Source organism: Elephantulus edwardii, unplaced genomic scaffold, assembly GCF_000299155.1.
Source record: "Elephantulus edwardii isolate Elephantulus edwardi_28Jun2011 unplaced genomic scaffold, EleEdw1.0 scaffold00097, whole genome shotgun sequence".
Taxonomy (NCBI): Eukaryota; Metazoa; Chordata; class Mammalia; order Macroscelidea; family Macroscelididae; genus Elephantulus; species Elephantulus edwardii.
In genome coordinates this window covers 1,468,415-1,476,100 of record NW_006399847.1, presented here as the reverse complement: position 1 = coordinate 1,476,100, position 7,686 = coordinate 1,468,415, and the positions used below count along the sequence as shown (strand labels likewise).

Sequence of the window (7,686 nt, the reverse complement as noted above, 5' to 3'; positions counted from 1 at the left end):
CCCTCCCCCAGGTCCACTCCACCATGTAGCCTTTGCTCTAGACTCCTGTCATGACAAAAATATCTAATCACATATCTCATTTAAACAGTTTTCTCCCTCATGTGTTTCAATGCCATATACATTATTGAACCCATCTTTCTCAGTCTCTCCCCAAACCCAAGGTCAGTCCTGTTTTACAACAGTGGCACCATGCAGTATAACATTAATTTTAAGTTACTATATTTTAAATGCTACATATTTTCAGAAGAAAATATAAATCAATAGAGACAAAAGTAGGTATGGTTGATTGTGTTTAGTACTAATCCTTTCCCTTCATAATACAACCTAACAGTATTTTTACTGTGGTCTTTATCTGATTCTTAGCATGGCCAGTAAATATGCACATCATTACCATGTTCAAATCTTTCTTGTATGTCTGTGTATGTATTTTATTGGTGTATTTTGTACTTCATTCATGTTTTATACAATCTTTTATTTACTTTGTGTTTCATGCAATCGCTCATATACATTGTATTTATATAATTAATTTCTGTTGATCAGTGCCTATCATTTTCCCATTTTTCCAAGATCCTGTTGAATTTTGTCTTCCTTCCCCTCGTATCCACACCTACTCACCTCTGCTGTCCTAATAATTTCCACCCTTCCCCTTTTCTGTCCACTTCCCCCTTCCCTTTTCTCCTTTTGGACATGTATACACATTTTGCTCAGGTATCCTATTTTTACAATTGTCTTATGCAATATGAGACTGAGTTATTTCAGCATAATGCTCTGTAGATTCTCCCATGTTATATAGATTTTTAGGATATCATTGTTCCTTATTGCTTAATGTACCACAATTTCTAAATCCATTTGTTGATGGACGTTTGGACTGTTTGCATTTTCTTGCTATTGTGAATAATGATGGTTTGAAGATAGATGTATCTATCTCTATTCGTGCCTCATCTCTAATTTCCTTGTTGTATATTCCTAACAGTGGAATAGAAGGGTCATAGGGGATTTTTGTGTTTAGTTTTTTCAGGAAACAACAGACTGCTCTCCAGCGTGGTTATACCATCCTTGAAATCTTTTTATCAAAAATAGGTATTTGCCATGCTTGGTCTTTTTAGATTGCCATTTGCTTGATGTTTTTCCGACCCTTTGAATTTCAGTCTGTCCTCTTCTCTCTTAAGTTATGTCTCTTGTAGATAGTATATTAAAGGTTCATGTTTTCATATCTATTCAACTGATTTTTTTTTTTGCTGGTGTATTTAGTTCATTCACGTTCATTGTAATTATCAATACATTTGTTTATTGCAGTTGTTTTGCTCCTCTCTTTTTTTTTTGCACCCCTCTTTTTATGTGTAGCATTTCTGATTTCTTTGTTCCTTCTACATTTCTGTGCTGAGTTAATTTTATGTATTTTATTTGTCATTTCCTCCATTGCTGTTTTTTTCCTGTTTATTGAGTGTGTGTATGATCCCCCTCCCTTTTTTTTTGGTGGGGCGTTTATTTCTTAGAATTTGCCCTATAAATTACTGTTTAATTTTCAAGTCAAAAGCTGTTTACTTTATCTTGGTGATCTCCTTTAATTCTTCTCCATTTACAAATCTGTAACTACACTTTCCTTCCATCATTTTGTATTTTAATTGTCCTCATATGTAGACTGATACCACTAGTTATTTTTAGTCTCGTATGTTCATAATGTTTAGATTATCTGAGAAACTGGACGTTATGAAGAGGAGTGTGGCATCATGATTGGAAGGAGACTCATCAAAAAACTGCATTATACAGATGATACAACCTTACTTGCTGAAAGTGAGCAAGATTTGAAGCACTTGTTCCTGAAGACAAGGAATGCAGCCTTCAGTATGAATTACGTCTCAATATCAACAAAACAAAGATTCTTACTGTTGGAACAATGGACTGTGTCATGATGGATGGAGAAGAGATTGAATCTGTCAACAGCCTCATCTAGCTTGGATTCACAGTTAACACCCTTGGTATGAGCAGTCAGGAAGTAAGGAGACATATTGCACTGGGAAAAGCTACAATTAGGGATCTTTCCAAATTACTGAAGAATAATGATGTCAGTTTGAGGACTAAGGTGCATCTGATTCAAGCCATAGTCTTTCTGATTTTTAGCTATGCATTTGAGACCTGGTCAGTGAATAAGGATGACAGAAAAGGAATTGATGCTTTTGAGCTGTGATGTTGAGGAAGAGCACTGAACATCTCATGGATGGCCAAGAGAATGAACACATGTTTTGGAGATGGTGCAGCCAGAGTGTTCTTTGGAGGCATGAATGATGAGGCTTTGCCTCACATACTTTGGACCTGTTGCTAGGAGGTGCTATTCCTTGAAGAGGGACATGATGCTGGGAAGAGTAGAGGGTCGGTGAGGGAGAAGAAGACCCTCAACCAGATGGATTGATATGGAGTGGGCTCGTGTGTCAGGAAGTGTGAGGATGGCATAGGATAGAACAGGGATCAGAGCTTTTGTTCATAGTTTCACTATGAATCGTGCTAAATTTTATGGCACCTAACAACAATAACAATAAAACAGCAACAGTGTTAATTATTATTTGTGCTTCTGTGTCTGGGTCAGTTTCTGAATGGTGTACTCAGGTATATTAGTTCTGGGCTGTAATGGTCATTGTTGGTTTTGGTCTGTGGCTTTTGTCAAATGGGACACAGATGAAAGGGAAATGGGGAAAAAGCCCACAAAACATCCCATCCAAGATTGGCCAGTAAAATAAAATAGGAAAATTCAAACTGAGAGGAGTACAAAGGAAAGGAAGATCAGAATAGAAAGGCAAAAAAGAGAATGAAAGAAAAAAAAAAAAGACAATAAAAGATGGGCTAGTGAAAAGCAAAAAACTAGCCAGAAGAAGAGAAAGTGGAAGGTAGGTAAACATACACACACACAAACCAAAAAACCAAAGCAATCTTAACAGTGATGGGAAATGAAAAAGAAGGGATCTTGGAGAGGGCCAGCCTGGCCATCAACCTGTACTCTTGCCATTGCTAAGCTGAGTGGAGGCAAGATGGCTGACCTGGCACAGGATGACTTTCGGTCTAGCAGAAGTTTGTTGTAGGGGTGTCAGTCAGGCCAGAGTTCTGATCACCTTAAAAAAGGTTGAAGCCCCAGTATGAGAGCTGGGCTGCTGTTAGCACTTGTTCTCGTCTAGAGCGTGCCTAAGGTGAGGCACCCTGCCTGGGAAGGAATTTCTGTTGACCTCAGAGGAGTCCAGGGTAATCTGCCTGGCCAGTCTTTGCCAGTCCAGGGGATGGCTGCAGGCAGGATCCTCAGACAGAGAGAGATGACTAGCATGAAGAGATAGGCATTGCCAACCCGAGATGTCCAAAGAGGGTAAACTCCACAGAGTGTGGACAGCTCCAAAGGTGTCCGTGCTGTGTGCAGAGGCAGGGACCCCAGTCAGAGGTGGTGTTCCCACTAATCAAGTAGCTGACTGTGACTGTAGGCCAGGAAATGCACATTCCGCTAGCCCACAACAGAAGTGTCTGAGCTTATAGTAGTGTGGATGATGCCAGGGCCAGATACAAAATGGGCCTTGTGTCTAACCGACCTCAATTTAAAGACTGTCTGAAGAATAGGTTTGGAGCCAGATGAGTTGTGGAATAATTTCAGGGACGTTCCTTCAAGAAGAAACAAAAGGTAATTAAAAAGAAAATGATGAGTGGAACAAAACTGATGTCAGAGGGACTCTGAAATCGAGTAGCTACAGTGAATGAAATAAGCTGATTAAATAAGAATTGAACAGAAAGTTTCAAAAGTCAGGATCAGTGTGAGTCTCAGTTGACTAGGCTGCACACAGCACCACAAGAACAATTGTATATATTGCTATCTTTATGTTTTTTCTAAAGAATGATGAGAGAGCTCTGCTGGCCTAGTGCTAAGAAGCTGTGCTGCCATACCAGAGACAAATGGTTTGATTCCAGCATCTGTTCAATGGGAAAGGATGAGCAATCTCTTCCTGTGGGATTTACTGCCTCTGAAAACCAACTGGAGGATCAGCTATCGGTCGGCCCCAACTCAAAGGCATATAACAACAATAATAGCAATATGTATTCTTTAGTGATGTTTGAATTGCTTTCTTGAGTCAATTGAGAAAGCCTGTATGCTTTAAAAAAATTGATTTCATTTAATTTATTCAGGTACAATTGTTAATATCCTCTTATAATTAATAGGCTGGATAGTAACATCCCCATTATTTTATTCATGTCTTTCATTTTTTCCCCTAGCTAATTATTTGTTGAGTTATTTATCTTTTTACTTCATTAATATCTCTGTTTTTCTGCTATTTTTATCTGTTCTAATGCTTATGATTTCCTTAGTTCTGATACTTTTTTTTGGCTTAATTTGCTCTCCTTTCACTATTTCCTCCAAGTGTAAAGTGAAGTTACTAATTTTAGAGCATTCATCTTTTCTCATGCATGTGTTTCTTGCTGTCCATTACCCATTGAGGTTATTTATAGGGTGTTTTGGTGGCACAGTGAATTAAACACTCGGATGGTAACCGAAAGGGCATTGGTTTGAATTCACCAGGCACTCCAGTGGTAAGGAGTGTGTGGGAGAACATGAAATGTTTTTTTGTAAGGATAGTTTTGGAAAGCTTGGGGGGCAACTTAGCTCAATGACCACAGGCTTAGTTTGGTTGGAGATGGCCTTTCTGTAAAACTTTCTTTAAGTTTTGCTGGATTGTACTTCAATTCCATTTATCTCTAAGTATTTTGTAGTTTTTCTTGTGGTTTCTTTTTTACTCTATTAGTTATTTAATATTTGTAGTTTAATTTCCACATACTTCTGAAATTTCCAGTATTCCTCTCTAACAGTGTAAACTGGAGTATTATTGATGTATACTGAAGAAGAATATGTGTTGTGCTCTTATTAGGCAAAGTGTTCTTTCTGTGTGTGTGTGTGTGTGTGTGTGTGTGTGTGTGTTATAGTATTGTATTCTTATTGCTCTCTGTATTCTTATTGCTCTTCTGTTTGTTGTTAGGTGCTGTTGAGTTAAATATGACCCATAGTAACCTTATAAACAACTGATCTGAACTCTCTTCTATCCTGTGCCATCTTTGCACTTTGTGACACATTCGGGCCCATTGTGGCAGTCACCATGTCACTCCACCTCGTTGAAAGTCTTCCTATCCTTCACTGACCCTCTGCCTTTCCAAGCATCAGGTCCCTCTCCAAGGAACAGCCCTTCCTTGCAAGATGCCTGAAGTATGTGAGGTGAAGCTTTATTTTTTTTTGCTTCCAAAGAGCACTCTGACTGTACCTTCTCCAAGACATATTTGTTTGTTCTCTTGGCCATCCAAGGGATGTTCAGTACTCTTCTCCAATACCACAGCTCAAAGGCATCAGTTCTTTTTCTGTCATCCTTATTCATTGTCCAGCTCTCAGGTACATAGCAAGTGATCGGATAGACTATGGCCTGGATCAGATGCACCTTAGTCCATAAACTTACATCATTACTCCTCAATAATTTGGAGAGGTCTCTAACTGCAGACTTGCCTCATGCAATGCGTCTCCTGATTTCCTGACTGCTGGTACCAAGAGTGTTAATTGTGAATCCAAGTAAGATGAAGTTGTTGACAATTTTAATCTTTTCTCCATCTATCATGATGTTGCCTAAAGGTCCAGTGGTGAGAATCTTTGTTTTTTTTGACATTGAGGTGCAATCTGTATTGAAGTCAGTATTCTTTACTCTTCTGCAACAAGTACTTCAAGTCCTCTTCACTTTCAGCAAGCAAGGTTGTGTTATTTGCATAATGCACATTATTGATGAGTCTCCCTCTGATCTTGATGCCACACTCCTCTTCAAAGAGTTCTGTATTTTGGATAACTTGCTCAGCATACAGATTAAATAAGTACAGACAAAGAATACAACTCTGACACACTCCCTTCTTAGTTTTAAACCATGTAGTATTCCCTTGCTCTGTTCACACAGTAGCCTCCTGGTCTAGGGTTTTGCATGAGCACCATTAAGTGCTCTGGGATTTGCATTCTTCTTAAGGTTAGGTTTTACTTGTTTTAATTCACACAGTCAGATGCCTTTGTGTAGTCAATAAAGCACAAATAGACATTCTTCTGGGATTTCTTATTTTCAGCCAAAGTCATCTGACATCAGCAATGATATCCCTGGTGCAACAACCTCTTCTAAATTGTGCTTGAACTTCTGACAGTTCCCTATGTGTTGTTCTAGCTGTTTTTAAATGATCTTAAGCAGTATTTTGCTTGCATGTGATGTTGATGGTATTGTTCAATAGTTTCCACATTCATTTGGATTACCTTTTCTTGGGAATAAAGACAAATATGGACCTCTTCCAATCCCTCGGCTAGACGGCTGTCTTCCAAATTTTCTGGTGTAGACGAGGGTGCATCCAAGGCTGCCTCTGTTAGTTGAAACAAATCACTTGGTATTCCATTGATTTCTGGGGCCTATTTTTTGCCAGTGCCTTCAATTCAGTTTCCAGTTTCCCCTTCATTACCATTGGCTCTTGTTTCCTGAGGTTTTTTGGTGTCAGTGGGTTATTTTTGTTAAAGTGATTCTATGTATGTCCTCCATCTTCTTTTGATGCTTTCTGGATCATTCAGTATATTGCCCATAATATCTTTCATTATTATGACTCGAGGCTTAAATTTTTCAGTTCCCTTAAGAAATGCAGAGCATGTTCTCTTCTGTTGAGACATACTAATAGTTTTTGAAAATGGTCTACTGATACTCTACTCTAATTACTATCAAGTCAGGACCAACTAATAGCTGGCCCTCCAGCAGATTTTCAAAGATTGCAAATTACACAAGAGGAGATTGCCCATCTTCTTCCCACATTGTTGTTGTTGGTGGATTTGAACCTCTTGCCTTTGGATTTGCAGTGAAATTCCTTACCATCTAGGCTACCAGAACTTAGGTACTCTTTATCTCCAACATGTTTTCCCTTCAGTTTTATCAATGTTTGCTTCATATTTTTTGAAGCTCTGTTATTAAAGGCCTGTACATTTAAAAAAATTACACTTATTTGCAAAATTTGAATACATTGTTTATCACACAAGATCCTTCCCATTCATTTCCTTCACCTCTCCACTCACTGAATTATGCAACCCTATGATTAAGACCCTCCCACCAATCCTCACCCCTGTGCTTCCACTCCCCATCCCTCTTGGATCCTCATACTCATTGTACAGTAATGGTTATATACAGTATTCGTCCTTGTGGGACTGATATAGTTACTCAGCATAATGCTCTTCAGTCTCTTCCAAGTTCAGTAGTAACTTAGAAAATTATTGCTCCTGCGTGCTATGTAGTATTCCATCATATGAGTGTACCACAACTTCTCAATCTATTAATTTGTGATTGGACATCTCAGCTGTTTATATTTTCTTATGATGATGAATAACACTGCTATGAACATTGGTGTACAGGTCTCCATTTGAGCTTCAGTTCTCATTTTCTTGGGGTATATTCCAAGCAATGGAATAGCTGAGTCATACGAAATTTCTATGTTCAGCTTTTTGAGGAAGTGCCAAACTGCCTTCCAGAGTGGTTGTACCATTTTACAATCTTAGAAAAAACATATAGGAGTTCCTATCTTGCCACATTCTCTACAACATTTATCACTTGCTGTTCTGTTAAACTTTGCCACTGCTACTGGAGTGAGATGCTATCTCACTTTGCTTTTTTTTTT

General features: G+C 38.5%; 1 protein-coding gene across 1 annotated transcript in view; it reads left to right on the top strand.

The window, feature by feature from the left end:
- Positions 1–7,686, top strand: part of METTL4 (methyltransferase like 4) — a 58,489-nt gene that overhangs the window by 22,187 nt on the left and 28,616 nt on the right. The window lies entirely within an intron of this gene.